Genomic DNA, 17,485 nt, shown 5'->3' with positions numbered 1-17,485 from the left:
GAAAAACTTGCTTTAAAGTGCGCTCTATTGAGCCATCAAATTCCTGTTACACTGAGGTGTGGGTTGGGCTACCTTGCTACGCACACGTGGAGCAAAATGGGGGCCCCTTTTGCAATAATTTCCAGGGCCACTTTTGGTTCCCAGTCTGCCCTTGGTGACAGGTGAGTATTGTTGCATCCTGGGGTGGTTTGCTGCTTCCCCCGTACGCGCTGTCACTTGTTTAACCACCTCGGCGTTGTCACGTAGAAGTTCTTCCTCCTGGAGCTTCCATTTGGTGTGCGTTGGTATACGGTGCTTTTCTCGAGGCTGCTGTTCTCATACTGGTCCACCCCCCTGCATGCTGGGAGTTGTATTTATTTACAGAAAGCAGAGAGAAACTAGCCAGCATCTTGTAACTCATGTATGGGGTGATAAAGAGTGGCACTATTGTCAATCATGCTGGCATATAAGGAAGAGACAGGAACCAGGGCCCTCGAAACTGCCACCTCGGAGACTGGATCCCGCCCTTTTCAGCCTGCCGCTTTATACAAAACAGTGATCAGATAGACTGGGTGAGTCTAGTAACAGCAGCAGAATTCTGTTACAACAGTATTGAAGGCAATACCGAATGAGTGCCAATACATGCTTAAAGTCTTTAAAGATAATCTTGATTATTGTCCATCATGCTGGCATATAAGGAAGGGACAAGGACTGGGGTCATCCCACAGGCCACCTTGGGTACTGGCGCCCACCTAGTTAGGCCTCCCAGCCCAGGCTGAGAGGGGACCCATTCCCCTCTTGACAGGGTCAGATGGCTGACCCTCTCACATTACCAAATTTAAAAAGTGTGACTTACATAAAGACGTGCTGGTCATAAGAAGTATTTGGAGAGAAAAGGCTTTTTTGTGCTCGACCCTAACTTGTACCACAGCTGGGTTCAGAGGCACTGCAATTATAGCGATTAAAAGAGCAAATGTAGACAGTATACCGGCTGGAGACATTTCTATATGATCGCCGTTTCAAGCAGAAGCATACATTTTTCCAGATGCATGTAACTTTTATTTCAGAAAGGCAGCCGTCTCGCCCAACAGCTGCTGGTTGCCATTAGTCTTCGCACAGAAGAACGTTTACATGTGTCTATTGTATGGTGTCAGTGAACCAATTACACACATCTTGGACCAGTAGACCCACTGTGATGCTGGAAATGCTGTTGGAGGGACAGGGCCTCCTTGTCCTTGTCCTGCCACTTCTCTGTTGGTGTTTTCTGTGTGTTGTTCTGCACAGGCAGGAATCCAGTTTGGACCCTTGGCAGTGCAGCTCTTCATTCTTACCTTTTGGTGAACAGTACCCATGGGATACCCTTAAGGCAACCCTGGGTAGTGGTACACCCTTGTGCCCCTGGTGTGTTTATGGGCACATGTGTGTAGTCCACAGAGCAGGGGCATGGGCTGGTGGCAGCTAAATGCTGATGTGGCTCTAGGTATCTTCCATTTTTGGGATACCCAGGCATTGCCATATGAATCAATGGATTCCTACACAAAGCAAGATGGACCCTGGTGGCCTCTTGGTTTCCTTTGCCTTATCCCCGTCTTTCTCAAAGTCCCGAGAACCGTGGAGCCATTCCCTTCCCAGGAATGGCTGTTAGGTTGAAGGACCATATATGGCTCTGGGGCTGCCTCCTGCCAGACTGGCTAGAGCCTTCCCAGGGGCTGCTTTTGGGGGTACACCCTTGGGGTGGAGCCTACCTGAATGGAGTGAGGAGTCTTATTTATTGTATTTATGTATTTGTTGGGTATTTATAATGAGCCTATACACAATGTGTTTCAAGGCACAACAAGGCATGGGGGTGGGGGGCAGGGATGGGACAAAAAAAGTGGTCCTACTAGGCATTATGACATTCGGATCGTGCAAGTGCAGTAGTAAAAAGAAGTGCGGGGGAAAGGGTGTGAGGGAAGTGCCAGTCAGGGCAGAGGACTCGTGGGTTAAGCAAGTGCCAGGTGAGGGCAGGTGGACAGAGCGGGGGGGGGGGTGGGGTGGAGGCAGAGAGTGCAGGGGCAGAAGGTCCACGTGCTAAGTGCGAGGTGCAGGGCTGGAAGGGCTCAAGGGAGGCACCTGCGCAGGAGAGAGATCTACCCCCCATTCTCTGTTTGGAAAAGTGTCTGATCTGCAGAGTGCTGGAGCTAGAAAACCAAAGGGCTCTAGCAGGGAGGTATTTGGGGAGAGAGAGCTGGATGAAGCAGGGTCCCAGGCCCCACAAAGCCCTCTGGATTATGCAGTCTTTAATTTGAACCTCACAGCAACCAGGAGCTACTGGGGAGGTTTTAGCGCTGAGATGCGGTCCCTGGGCTTGAGGCCAAGTATAAATCTTGCAGTTCTATTCCAGATTAGTTGAAGGAGGTGAAGGGAGGAGTTAGGCAGATTGAGGAAGAGGCTATTGCAGTAGTCTAGCATGGAGAAGACCAGAGCCCTGGAGACATTGAGTTTCTAGGGGAAGGTGCGGAAAGGGAGAATGCCTCTGAGGCAGTGCAGCTGAAAGTGGTCCTTGTTGGCAAGGTCTGTGATGTGAAGAGAAAATGAGAGAAGGGAGTTGAAGATGACACCAAGATTTCCTGCCTCACAGGAGGGAAGGGAGGGGGCCCATGGAGGGCGGCCAGAGTGTAGGAGGGATGGAGGTTAACTGGGGTCCCAATGAGAAGGATCTTAGTCTTACTGGAATTAAGGCAGAGATTGTTAGCAGTGCACCATGCCTGAATAGCAGACAGACAGTCAGGAATGAAAGAGGAGGAGGAGGAGACAGAGGAGGGAAGCTTGAAGGAGAGCTACGTGTCGTCAGCATAATACTGGAAGTTAGGAGAGAAGGTGGAAATCAAATAGGCTAGAGGGGCCATAGATGTTAAAAAGCCAAGGTAAGAGGGTAGAAACCTGAGGGACACTGCAGGTGGAGCGTGAGATGGAGGAGAGAAAAGAGCCCAGTTCAACCTGGAAAGGTCAGTCAGGAAGGAGGTCAACCAGTCCAGAGCCAGGTCTGTTATGTAAAGGGTATCACAGAGCCGATTAATAAGGGTGGCATGTTTGACCGTATCAAAGGCAGAGGAAAAGTCAAGAAGGAAGAGAACAGAAGGAGAGTTGGAATAGAGATTAGAGAGCAAGTCTTTACCAGTGTTCAGGAGAGCAGTTTCCGTGCCTGTGGCAGCTCGGAAGCCAGACTGGTTGTTGTGGAGACTCAGTGTGGTGGATAAACTGGGAGATGGCCAGCTTCTCCAAGAGTTTGCCCAGTAAGAGGGTAATGGGGATAGGGCTGTAGTTTGCTGGGCAGGAAGGGAGGGCCGGCAGAAGGCCTTTTGAGGAGAGTATGCACAAGGGAGTGCTTGAGGAGAACAAGGAAGGATCCAGTGGCAAAGGAGTTATTGCAGAAATCAGCCAAGGCTGGAACACAGGAGACAATGTTATCCTTAATAGTTCTAGAGGAGCAGGGGGGCACCTGTTTGGATGAGACTTTCATAGAGCGGACCTGCCTAGAAACCTCATCAGGTGATATGGGAGAGAAAGGAGATTAGGAGGGAAGGGAGCATGGGGGCCAAGGGAGGTCTGAGAGAGGGTGAGGGAGAAGTGTAGAGGAGCGTGAGGACAGAATGAAGTGAGAGGCCAAGGCAGTGCAGAGGGCCTTGGAAGGCAGAGGAGAAATGGAGACTGCAGTAGGATAGGCGAGTTACTTGCTGATTTTGAAAAGTTCAGCCATGTTATTAGTGGCCCTATAGATGTGGACTTGGATATAGGCCCTCTTTTTTGAGCAGATGGAAAGTCTGTATTGCCTTCCGCGCAGGCGGCAGGCAAGTTTGTCAGAGGATGTTCTTGAAGCCTGCCACTTCCGCTCAGCTAGATTGGAGTCATACTAGGTGTTGCACTTGGAGGCAGGCTTAATGTGGATCCTCATGACAGGGGCACAGATCTCGAGAGTTTTAGAGATGGAGAGATGAAGGATAGCAAGGGCTGAGTCAGAGTGAGAGTCAGAGGCAGGAGTTAAAGGGGGAATTAAGGTGGCAGCAAAAGCAGCAACTGACACTCCCTTCATAGGTTGAATGATGGAGAAGGAGACTGGCAGTGCGGGGTGGGGGCATAGCCGGGGGATCCACAAGGTCAAGGTGAGAGGACAGGAGAGCATGATCAGACTAGGAGAGAGGAGTAGTGAGAGGGTTGGAGATGGGAATATGTGCAGGGATTGGAACATCCAAGGGGTGTCCGCCTGAGTGCGTCAGACCGGAGGGAAGAATGGAGAGGGAAAGAGAGTCACAGAGGTTGCGGAAGAGTTCAGAGGCTGCATCAGGGGAGTGTTGGTGAATATTGACGTCTCAGAGAAGGAGAAGCTTGGGGTTGGAGGCCAGGAGAGAAGAGATGAGGTCAGCCCACTCTGGGAGGAAGAGGGAGAGTGGGTCAGCGGGCATATAAATGTTGGCCAGAGTCAGCGAGAGGATAGGAGACACATCAAGCCTGCAGAGGAGGCATTCAAAGGAAAAGTAGGACTTAATGGGTATGATAGTAGCAGGGACCCATTTCGGGAAGATCAGGGTCACTCTGCCCACGGACCGGTTAGGCCTGGGCTTAGAGAGGATCTTGGAGCCCTCTGGGAGGAGAGTGGCAAAACTTGTGACAGAGCTGGCCGTGAACCACATCTCGATGAGAGCAAGGAAATCGAGGATCAATATTTTCAAGGAGGTGGCAGATGTCAGAGGAGTGTTTGATGGCAGAGCAAGAGTTGAGGGTAGCTTAGTGGAGGTGGTTGGCACTTTTGAAGGTCTTCCGAGGAGGGGTACAGGTATGTGGTACACCCGTCGGTGGTAGCAGAGGGGCCAGAGGGGTTGCAGAAGGAGGAGTGCCAGGAGAAGGGAGGAATTTGATGAGAGACGGAAGAGGCTCATCAAGAAGGAGGAAGTTGGGCTGAGAGCCCTGCACCATGACAGTGCCATTTAGGTAGACATTAATTATGGCTCTAGAAGAAAGGAAATTTGCCAAGAGCACTTCCCAGCGGTGCTTCCATTAAAGGGGGAGGAAGAGAAAGGGAAGAGCACTGAGGACATATGGGGAATCCAAAGGTCCGGAGAGGGAACAACAAAGAGTATGTTGATGACAGTCTGCCTGGAGGAAGCATTACATAGGTGTCAGCAATGGGCGGGCCTGGATTGGAGACAAATATGCATTCTGTGTTGTGGCAGTCTGGCTTAACGCCCGAGTCAGCCCTAACTGAAACTGGAATGAATGCTGTGTAGTGTCCTGAAAGGCGGGGAGTAGCCCCCCAACCCACATCCTGTGTACAGGAGGCCTCACACTCACCTCCTTGTCAAAAGCTGAAACAAGACACCTGAAGCAGAAGCTGAAGTCATCTTAAGCTTGTATCCTGGACTACAACTGGAGGAAGAAGTCTGCCGCTGCATCTCTACATCTAATCTGAAAGCTGCCATGCTGATTCAAGGACTGAACCAGAGAGGACCTGGATAGGTGACCTCTTGCTGTAGCTACGAGGGGACATTGTGCACCAGCTGCCTTCACCCCAAAGTGTCCTGGAAGCCAGTCATGTGTGCCTGCCATCCAGAGAAGGGATCTTCGAGGGCCCAGAAGAGAAGTGCCTGAACATCTTGAAGCCAAGAAGTTCATCTGTGTCGCCCAGGGAATGGAGGAGCGTTCGTGACCTCTAGAAGCCAAGTTGCTGAGTATTCCCCAGATGAGGTTTTTTTTTAAACATTTTATTTTGTATATGGTTTACATATAAAACCTTTACAATCAAAAATACACAGAATTCATCAGTCAAAAAATACAAAATTCATCAATAGTACAGATAAAATTGTCATCTCATTTAGCAGGTTCACAATTACACAACAGTATATTAAAACATATTAATAGAGAAAAAAGAAGGAAAAAACAAAAATAAAACACTGCCTCAATACTCAGATTCAAAACATGTACCCTGTATACCTTGTCTAAAATTGATCATCCTAAACCTTTTTATTCAAAACTTCATAGATGACTTAAAGCCAAAAACAGCCAGTAAAACAGTAGGAAACTATAGAGAAAAAACAGCACAGAGAGATCAGTAGAGAGAGAACAGTGGAAAAAGAAAAGTAAAATAGTTTACCAAATCCCCACAAATGTGGCAATTAGTCGGATTAGGAATTTCCCCTGAAAGAAGGGTTATCTGAGTATAGGTCTAGAGATTTAATGAAGCCTGCCACTGCCAGTCCTTCCACAGTGTTTCCAATTGAAAGACATCTGGCCCAAATGTAATCATCTTCCCCTAAAATTCCCCATTTGGCAAATTTCTCCATATAATTGCTTCTTTTCGCCTTAAGCTCAGTACAGTCAAGGAAAAGATGGTGGCTGGTTTCCACCACTCCTATCTTTTGACAGAATCTACACAGGGTATTTGTATCCTCAACCAATTTCCTTCTCTTCATTACTTCTTTAGTTGGGAGAATATTACACCTTAATTTAAGGAGTAGGGAACGATAATACCGGTTTGGAAATTGTGTCATCATAAACGAGAGAGACCCCCTTTTCCTAACTGTGACATTTCTCTATCGTAGTTATCCAATCATAGTCATATATAACCCTTTTAACCTTCTCTGGGTTTCTCACAAGTGTCTTCTTGTCGGTAAACAGATCTTGTAGGGTTTGATAGCAAAAATCCCTAAATGTGCACATATATTAATTTCCTATACTACTTCCCTGAATAACGACCAATTTCCCTAAATCTTCATAAAGGGTTTCGGTCAGGGAGACTAATAGGCTACAGTAAAGTGGCATCATCTGCCACAGAGATCTCGCTTTCAGAGACAGAAGGCCCAGTTGAAAGCGAATTGCCGACATTGGGATATTATTTGGTAATTTTAAGACTTTTCTCCAAATCAGTCCTTCAGTGGTTTCCCAGAAATTCTGCATTTCCAAGAAGTGAAGCTGCATCCCATGAATCCATTTTGGGACTATTTTTCCTTCAAAGAACTCAACTGCTGGTTTTAAGGGAAACCGTCAAAAGTTTCTGTCCAAATTAACTATCTGTGCTATCAAGGGTAGAGCCTTCTGTTTTAGAAAGGAGCGGAGCCCCAAGTTTAATGGTTGTGCAAATATTGGAAAGCCTAAGTAGAGAATTGTATGTGCTCTTTCAATTGGTGTCCTTCTATATTCCAGCCCAGTTTTGTTTTCCTTCTTTCCTTTTGAAATAGCCAGAAAACGGGTTTCGGATTTATTTTTAACCCATGAATTTTTGCAAATTCAGCAAATTTGTCAATCAATCGCTGCAGACCCACCCTGGTTTGATCAGAAAGGAGAAAATCATTGGCGTATGCCAGCCACAATATCCTTGTGTCCCCTAACCTTCCACTTACAAGACCTGCCTCTTCCAAATAGTCCCCTACGTCTACTACATAGAGGTTGAAGAGGCAGCGTGCCAAAGAGTAACCCTGCCTTACTCCAACAAATGTTTTGATCCGTCTGGTCAGATTTCCCTCCAGATTTAGACGGGCGTGTATCCCTGAGTTTTCATACATTGCCATTATTAGTTTTAGCAGGCCCTCAGGGATACCCCAATGGGCAAGTTAACCAAGAGGCGCGACCGAATAACAGAGTCGAATGCAGTAGATAGGTTGATTGAGGCAACATACAAATTACCACAAATTTTCCCCATGCTGAGTCTTGGAGGGCTCTCATGACCAGTCCATTAAGATTTGTAGAGTGCCCTACTATAAACCCAGTCTGGTACTTATTTGGGATATGTGATTTCTCCATCCACTCATTCACATTTGACAGCAAAAATTACGCGAATAATTTGAGGTCTGCGTCTATCAGTGCTATTGACCTATAATTCTTTGCTGCGTTTCGTTTGCCCCGTTTGAAGATGGGTATAATATGGGCTGTTTGCCAACTAGTTGGTATAATACAACTTTCTATAATGCTTTTAAAGAGCATTCTAAGTATTTGAGCCCAAATTGTAAGTATTGCTTTAAATGTGTTGTTGGTCAGCCCATTAGGGCCTGCAGCGCGCAATTTCTTGGACATCTTAATTATTTAAGTATATCCCAATATTCTATACTAGGTTCCCAACATATCCTTCCACAGAGTCTCCTCCTGCCATTGGTTGGTGAACATCCAGCCGATTCCCAAAGAGCTCCGAGAAGAAATGCACCCATTTTTCCACAGAATCTCTGTTAAATTGGCCTATCAGGCATGGGATGTCTTGACGATTTATAAGTTCCCAATATGACCTTACGTCTCTTTTCACCAAGACACCCAGCATAATTTGTGCATCTTTTTGCATAGTAGAGGCTTTTTTAGAAATACAGACATTTTTATATTTCTGCCTGATCTTTTTAATCATAGAAATCTTCTCTAATTGGCCTCTATTAGATTTACGTATCTGTCTGAGCATCTGGAGCATAGAAGACTTTTCTTTAGCTACACGCTCATCATAAGTATGCATATGCTTTTTTTATAGACCTCCCTTCTTAGTTTATGCTGGAGCCTCCCGAGCAAATCGCTCAAAAAGCATATTGACAGGGAAAAAGAAGTCCACTCTAAGGGTGCTATAATCACTACATATGTTGGGATTTACAGTAAGACCAAATGTTAATTTGGCAAGACCTTCATCAACAAAAATATAATCAATCGAAGATGAACTCGCACCCCTCTGCTACGTTGGTGGAGTAGGCAGAGTTGGATCTATTATTCCATTAAGGCAGACCAACCCCACAGATTCAAGAGAGAGGCTCCACAATCTACCCCAATATGTTTTCTGACTCATGTCAGTTCCATCTAAATTTACTTCACTGAGGTCGCTACAGTCTTCATCAAAAGCAAAACGGCAGTCTGAGTTATGATCTCCTGCAAGAATCACTTTGCCATGTGTAGTCGTGGATCTCCAGGCTAGTACTATTTCCCCAATCTTTTCTAAAAATTCCTCGAGTGGTGCGAGCCCTAGGTGCCAATAAATATTAATCAATAGAATCTCCAGCAGGCCATCTCCAGAGGACCCTTTGACCGCCAGTATCCCAACCGGAAGGCCACAGATCACCAATGTTTAGAGACCCAAAGTAGTCTTATGGGCAATAATAAGGTATGCCGAAGGCCTACCTCCCTTACAGGGATTTGCAAGTTGTGAAATTAATTCATAGGCATCTACAAATTGTTCGACCAGGAGCAAAGTTTCCCTTTAGGAAAATGCAGATATTTTCCTTAAGCATATGATATGATATGGCATTTGTAATGTGCCTATACACAAGTGTTTCAAGGCGCGACGAGGCGGGGGGGGAACAAGGGGAGACAGACAACGATCCTACTAGGCCAGGTGTCATTCAGATCGCGCAAGGGTAGAGGGGAAGGGAAAAGTGCAGGGGGGGGAAAGGTAGAGGGAAAAGTGCAGTACAGAGTTATAGCATACAGGATAAATAACAAGGGCCAGCTGGTGGCAAGTGCGAGGGAAGTGCAGACAAGTGCTGGGAAGGGGGGCTGTTCTCATCCAGAACTCATCGGCACACCCTCTCCCTCCTTCCCTGCAGCTCTCTGGCCGGCCTCTCTTGGCCCTCTTCCTGCTCCTACATGAAAGGCAAAAAACCTCGGGGTCATCTTCGACTCCACACTCTCCTTCTCTCCTCACATATCCGATGTCTCTAAGAAGTCAGACTACCAACTACACCTCCTCAGAGGTATCCTTCCTTTCCTCTCCTTCACCCAGAGGCTCACTGTCTCTAGAGCCCTGGTTCTCTCGAAGGTAGACTACTGTAACAGCCTCTACCTAAATCTGCCCGCCTCTACTCTCCGCCCTTTGCAACTCATCCAGAACAGGACTGCAAGACTTGTCCTTGGCCTCAAGCCCAGGGACCGTATCTCTCCAGGACTGAAATCACTACACTGGCTCCCAGTGACTGTGAGGATCAAGTTCAAAACCCTTTGCATTGTCCACAAGGCCGTCTGGGGCCTTGGGCCAAAATACCTTCAACTCTCTCTTCCTAAATATCTTCCTTCTCGTGCTCTTCGCTCATCCGCCTCCAACTCCCTCAGGGTCAGCCGCTTCTCCAAACAACGAGTTGGGGGCAGATCTCTCTCCGCTGCAGGGTCCTCCCCCTGGAACAGCCTTCCTGCCTCCCTGAAACTTGAGGAGAACCATCTCCAGTTCCGGAAGCACCTCAAAACCTTCCTCTTTGCCTCCGCTTTCTCTCCCCCTCTCCCCTGCTAAAATTACTGAAATTGCACTGAATCTACAACTGGGCCACTCACCGTTCTCGGTCCTTGGCCCAGCTACTCTCCCCTGCACTGCCTCCCTGGCAACCCCTGCACTGCGGGACTGTGTCTGTATCCCTACAGCCCCCCTTCCCAGCACTTGTCTGCACTTCCCTCGCACTTGCCACCAGCTGGCCCTTGTTATTTATCCTGTATGCTATAACTCGGCAAACGAAAAGCAGCAAAGAATTATAGGTCAATAGCACTGATAGACGCAGACCTCAAATTAATCGCGTAATTTTTGCTGTCAAATGTTAATGAGTGGATGGAGAAGTCACATATCCCAAATAAGTACCAGACTGGGTTTAGAGTAGGGCACTCTACAAATCTTAATGGACTGGTCATGAGAGCCCTCCAAGACTCAGCATGAGGAAAATGTGTGTTCTTACTTCAGGGTCTTTATTTCAAAACCAAGCTCTCTCAGCTCTTCTCTTTTTGCCATTACCAAATTTAAGACTACCAGTCACTTGAATACGATATTACTTGTGTCACAGCTGCCTTTAAGCGGAAAAACAATCCTCTCTAAATCACATGTGGACAACAGGGATAGTATTGGAATTGTGAGAACATTTTCAAGACATTGCTGCGATTCAGGCAGACTGGGAAATCCTGTCCCCAGAGGCTCGTTATCTGTATAACATCTAAATATTCAACTTCAGTGTTTAATTTCGCATGATACCCTTCATCGCTCCCCTTTGGTTCCTGCATATCCTGATCTTGATGTTCGTGGCCTCTAGCCCCTCTAAGGATAGTGCCACTCCCTATAGGTTTCGGTCCCAATGGTTTTCTATCTTGAATACCAAATGGTTTAGAATTAAGATTTCCCGTTCCTGGACTGACTGGAGGCCTGGGTGCATATAGTTCTTCCAGGAAATGTGACTCGGATTGAGGTTTCCCCCTTGGATGGAAAAATGATCTCTCAACTTCGCCTCTATAGCACTTCTCCTCCTACCACGAGTAGGAGATTTAAAATTGAAGACATTTTCCTCTAGATTCAGCTCTATATTCTTAGAAGATCCTACAGCCATATTGGTATCTTGGATATAGAGCTCTTTTAATAATCGCCTCGTTGTCACTATATTAACTAGTGTAGGGCTCTTCATCTCAAGAACCTGTGGTTTGGTCGGCACAATTGATTCGGAGACAGGGGCCTTGAGATTCTGGTTTTTGGTTGGGACAGGATTTATTGGTAGAGTCTACAATACCGCAGACTCCATTAGCAATTTTATCTCTTGAATCATCACTAGGTCTAAGTGAGGTGCCGCCACTACAATTGGGGCCAGCACCTCAGCTGCCAAAAGTTGATCTGTTTGGATTCCTGTATCTACCCTTAAAGGGCATATGTTTTTATCTTGCTCATTGTTTGCTGTGCATACAATAGATTCAGGTGCAGCTAGATATTCTGTAGCAGAAGGATTCTCATAATCCCTAAAGGGATACTTTGCCGCAGTGCTAGATACATCTTGCTTCTTAGGGTGAGGTTCCACACAATTAGGAATGCCCCTCCCTTTGCGCTGTAGCGTTTCGGGTATAGTCAGATTTCTTTGGTATTTGGTTGTCATAGAATTGCGTTTTTTTAAATCCTTTTGATTTTTTGTTTTCTTAATTTGCTGCAACTTTCTTTTACAGACCAGGATCTTTCTTTTACAGGGCATATCATCTTTAGTTAGGTCGATAATTAAAGTCTCTTTATTTATTTTGGAATTCACCATATGGGTGGGTACAGTCTCGTCATTTACCCGTGCCACATGTTGTGTCCCATTACTTACATCATAACTGGGAGCATGTATGACGTGTATCAGATAGGAAATCTCCTGTCGCTTCTCCTCTCTACCCTTACTAAATTCAGTTATTATCCCATTAGCTTGATGTGGCACAGCCATACTATTGGCCTGTCCACATTATCTCAGTTGGCAATAATGGATTTAGGGGGAAAATAGGTCCAATACTACTAGTAAGGGATGGTTCAACCTGCCTTAACCACTTCACCAAACTAGCAAGGCCTTCCAGCCCCTCTCGTCTGCTATATATTTCCATGAGGAGATCAGTATGGTATCTGACCTCTGCCCATATGTTGTCATATAGATTGACAAAGGAGCTTAAAACCATATTTAGTGCAGAGACCATGGGTTGAGTGAGTTGAATCCTTTCATCAGCTTCCCTTAATATATGGTGCAAAGGGGCATCATCGTGATTATCTTTTGGTATTTCCGGCAGGAGTCCTCTCTCTCTCAACCAATTTTGTTTCTTTGTGTACTCATCAATGAAATTGTTGAGTTCAGAATGAGATCCCATATATGAGGCATCACATGTCTGTTGGATAACACTATTAGGTTGACTAAGAGTATTACCCAAGATACTTTCTGCAATCGCCTGATCAGTACACTCAATGATACTGAGGTCATCTATATCGTTTTGTGTTCTGTCATTTACTTCCGGCTTTTTGGCAACTTCAGCCAGTAAAGAATGATCTAGGCTGGCTACAGAAATAGCCGATATGGCTGGTTTTATTTCCGGACTTGTAGCAGTTCTTTTGTCAAAAAAATGTGAGATCTTTTTACCAGCGATCAGACCTCCTAACATACTCTTAGCTTGGTTTTTGTATGGGGTTTTACCCAAATATCCAACTATTGGTATTTTAAACGTTTTTCTCCCTAGAGTTTGACTTCTCCTAGTTCTGTTCTGAGTAAAGATCTTTCTTATCAGATAGTGACTTCAGTTTTTTAAACAATGAAAATATTTTAAAGGTGGTTTGTTGAAAAAGGGCCCATTATTAGAATTACAACTATTATTATTATTATTGTTTTTCATATTACTATAATTATCTTGTGGCATATCCTTTTTATTCCTAAATTCATGGGACTCCTTACCCTTAGTAGCTTCCTTACTGAACCCCATTATACTTTTCTTATGTCTAATTGGGGTCACCAAAGATTGTAAAATAGAGATCCCATTCTTTTCATTTCCACCAATCAGGGTATTGACTAAGTGCGGTACTACTACCTCCCCCAAGTTTTGAGCCAAAGTAGCCACCATTCTATCCTCCGGATCCGTAATAGAAATGTAATTGATTCCAGTAAAAATACAACTATTGCCCAAAGCCAATTCCCATGGCTTAGATGGATCATTTTCAGCAGTCATTGGAAGATCACCAGGTCCCTGGTTGTGCACTTGGGCCACAATCAGCCCAATATGATTGCCTGGAACCCCAATATGAATATTAGGTACCACAGAGCCTTCCTCTATTAGTACCTCTTGCTCACTTAGTAAGTTCTTTTATTTAATCAAGTCAGGAGTTCTATCCTTATTGGCCATTTCTACTGAGGTATTTGTCAGACTACTAGTGCCTTTTGCCTCATCTGCGGCCAGTTGGCTTCTAAGGCCTGTACGAGCCATGGAGAGAAAAGAGAATTTCCCTTTTTTCAATTTAATGGCAGAGTTGACCAGCCCCACCCGTACCGAGTCCAAGAAGAAGTAGAAATTACAATTTCCAGACCATTCTATAACTCAGTGGACAAAAGAGCACCCAGGGTCAATACCAGTCTGGACAGGTAGTGGATTGGCTAAGAGAAATTGGCTAACTATAGGTCAGTTCCCTCCTTATGGAATCACTCCTACCGCCTTTGACTATCACTGTTCTTTCTGCTTGTTACTCTCATGTTGTCATCCTGATGTGCAGTACTTCCTAAAACCCTTTGCTAACATCTGATTCCAAGATTGAAAAGTCAAATCTTGCTGTTTTTGCTTTGTGCTGAAAAGTCAAATCTTGCTGCCCATTGCGAAATTGTCTGTAATTTGCTTGTATACTGTTGCTTCTCTGTAACTTGACAGCCCAGTAACCTCACCAATCTCTTTTGTCCCACACCTACCTGCCTTAGCCCCCCCAGTATCTCCATCCTCTCCTCGCTTCCACCCCATTGGCGCTTTCTGTTTCTCCTATCTTTTCCAACTGCTTCTCCATTGACTATCCTTCCCGTCTCACTAAGTCTGGTAGGAAGAAGTTCAAAAAGGATATCGTGGCCTCTAATCCTGGTCTTCCTATCGCCGACACCTACTCCAATGCTTCCGCCAGACAGACCCTCACCGACATCCTCTTTGTCGTTCCTTCGCCAGATCTATGTACTCCTCATATGGTCTCTGTGCTCTGCCCTATCTCCTCCACTACCATTAATGGTGGCACTCGCTGGGAGGTTCTCATGGCTTCCTTCGACTCCTCTAAAGTCATCATTAATGTCTACCTAAATGGCACTGTCATGGTCCAAGGCCCTCAGGCCAATCTCCTCCTCTTTGATAGGTGCTTCCCTTACCTCATCAATTTCATCTCATATCCTGCTGTCCCATCCTCTCCCCCCTTAGCTACCTTGCCCTCTCCTCCTCCTCCTCCTCTGCCCCTCGTAGGGCTCTTTCTTATCCGCAGGGCATACCTCTCATCTTTACCCCTCCCTGGAAGGTCTTTAAGGCTGGCAACCTTCTTCATATTGCCACTCTCAACTCTCGCTCTGCTGTCAAACACTCCTCTGACATCTGCCACCTCCTTGAAGAACTAGACCTTGATGTCCTTGGTCTTACGGAAACATGGTTCACGGCCAGCTCTATCACGAGCTTTGACACTCTCCTCGCTGATGGCTACAAGATCCTCTCAGCACCCAGATCCTCCCGGTCCCGTGGGTGGGGGTGGGGGTAGCCCTGATCTTTCCTAAGTGGATTCCTGCCTCTATCATTCCCACTCAGACCTACTCCTCTTTTGAATGTCTTGTCTGTAGGCTTTCTCTCTCGCCTACCCATTCTCTTACTGTAGTTACCATCTACCGGCCTCCTGGTCAAATCACCTAATTTTTCTCTGAGTGGGCGGACCTCTCCTCCTCCCTCCTGGCCTCTACCACTCAACTCCTCCTCCTTGGTGACCTCAATATACATTTAGACTCTCCTTGCTCCTCCTCTTTCCTCTTCCTTGACCTCTGTGACTCCCTCTCCCTGTCATCCTCCCCTTTGGCCCGACTCACTCTGCAGGGCACACACTCTATGTCTTGATCTTCTCTGACCTACCCCTCTCCATCCCTCTGACCACTCCTCTCTCCTGGAGCGATCACTCCCTCCTCTCCTCTCATCTCTCCCTCTCTTCCCCCCAAGCCAAGCCTACCCCAACACTGCCACCTACCTTCTCGGACATCCAGCCTATGAAGCGTGTGTCAGTGGAGGCTTTTGCCACCATTTTCCCTCCCCCCCTTCCACCTTTGGCTGTCTCACATCCTGACACAGCCCTGTGTCTGCTCTACTCTTCAATTTCTGATATGCTTGATGCTCTTGCCCCTGTAATGAGGATCCGTTTAAAGTCCAAAGCTAAGTGCAATTCTTGGTATGACTTGACCTAGCTACACTTAAACGTAAGTGTAGGGCGGCTGAGAGGAAATGGAGAACTTCCTGTTCATCCTCTGACAAACTGCCCTGTCGCCTGCTACAAAGGCAATACTGACTCTCTGTCCTCACCAAGACGAGAGTCCACATTCAAGATTGTGTCTCTGCGGCATCTAACAACTCGGCCGAACCCTTTCAAATCTGCAAGGAGCTGGCCAACCCTGCTGCAGTCTCTACCCCTCCTGTTGCCCCCCAGGCTCTTTGCAATGCCCTTGCCTCTCACTTCATTAAAAAAACCCAGGACATCCTGTCCACCCTCTCTAACCACACCCCTACTCTCCCCTCTCCATCTATGCTTGCTGACCCTCCTTTAGCCACATCCCCACCATCCTTCTCGTCCTTTCCTCTTTTCTCCCCTGACGAGGTCTCTAGACAAGTCCGATCTATGAAAGCCTTGTCAAAACAGGTTCATCCCTGTTCCTCTAAAACCATCAAGGACCACATTGACACCCTCGCTCTGGCCCTTGCTGATTTTTGCAACCACTCCTTTGCCTCAGGATCCTTCCCCTCCCCTCTGAAGCACTCCTTTGTGAATCCTCTTCTCAAGAAACCCACAGCTGATCCTTCTTGTCCAGCTAACTATCGCCCAATTTCCATTACTCCCTTTCTGGGCAAACTCCTGGAAAGGTTGGCCATCTCTCAGTTTAACGTTTATTCCAATTCCGTTGACTGTCTCCATGACCACCAGTCTGGCTTCAGAGCTGCCAGAAGCACGGAAACTGCTCTTCTGAACATCTGTGAAGATCTGCTCTCCAACCTTGACTCTAACATTCCCTCTGTCCTCATCCTCCTCGATCTCTCTTCTGCCTTGGACACCGTCAACCATACCATCTTGCTCAACTGTCTCCATGAAAACCTGGGTATTACTGATCAGGCTCTGGCCTGGTTGAGCTCTTTCCTCTTAGATCGACCCTCCCAGGTCCAACTTGGGTCCTTCCTTTCATCTATCTTCCTCTCTACCTGTGGTGTTCCCCAAGGGTCTAACCTCTCGTCCTGGCTTTTCAACCAATACCTGGCAACTCTCGCCCACTGCATTGCCACTTTCTGCTCAGATTTCCAGTGCTAGGCTGACGAAACTCAACTCAATTTCAGGCTGCCCTCCGCCACCTCCTCTCCTTCTCTCATCTCTGATTGCCTAACTGCCATTCAAGATTGGTGTGCCGCCAATGATCTTTGTCTGAATGCCAGCAAGACGGAGATCCTCCTCATCGGCACACCTTCACCATCCTTTCCCCTCACTCTCTGGCCGGCCTCCCTTGGCCCTCCTCTTACCCCCACCTGCGAGGTTAAGAACCTCGGGGTCATCTTTGACTCCACCCTTTCCTTCTCTGCCCACATCTATGAGGTGGTGGATCTCTAAAAAGTCACATTTCGTACTGCACCTCCCCAGAGGTACTCTGCCTTTCCTCTCCTTACCCCAGAAGCTCATGGTATCCCAAGCTCTGGTTCTCTCTAGGTTGGACTATTGTAACTGACTCTTTCTAAATCTAACTGCCTCTACTCTCCGCCCTCTGCAACTAATCCAGAACAGGACTGCGAGACTTGTCCTTCGCCTCAAGCCCTGGGATCATATCTCGCCAGCTCTGAAATCTCTCCATTGGCTCCCAGTGGATGCAAGGATTAAATTCAAAACCGCATTGTCCACAAAGCTTTCTGGGGCCTGGGTCTAAAATACCTTCAGCTATCCCTCTGCAAATACCTCCCCTCTCGAGCTCTTTGCTCCTCTACCTCCAACTCCCTCAGGGTCAGTCATTTTTCAAAGAAACAAGCTGGGGGTAGAATCTCTGTCTTCGGCAGGGGCCCCCCTCTGGAACAGCCTCCCTGCCACTCT

The sequence above is a fragment of the Ambystoma mexicanum genome, chromosome 5p (assembly GCF_040938575.1).
Source record: "Ambystoma mexicanum isolate Mex_15411 chromosome 5p, UKY_AmexF1_1, whole genome shotgun sequence".
Taxonomy (NCBI): domain Eukaryota; kingdom Metazoa; phylum Chordata; class Amphibia; order Caudata; family Ambystomatidae; genus Ambystoma; species Ambystoma mexicanum.
Note: the sequence above shows the minus strand (reverse complement) of the source record.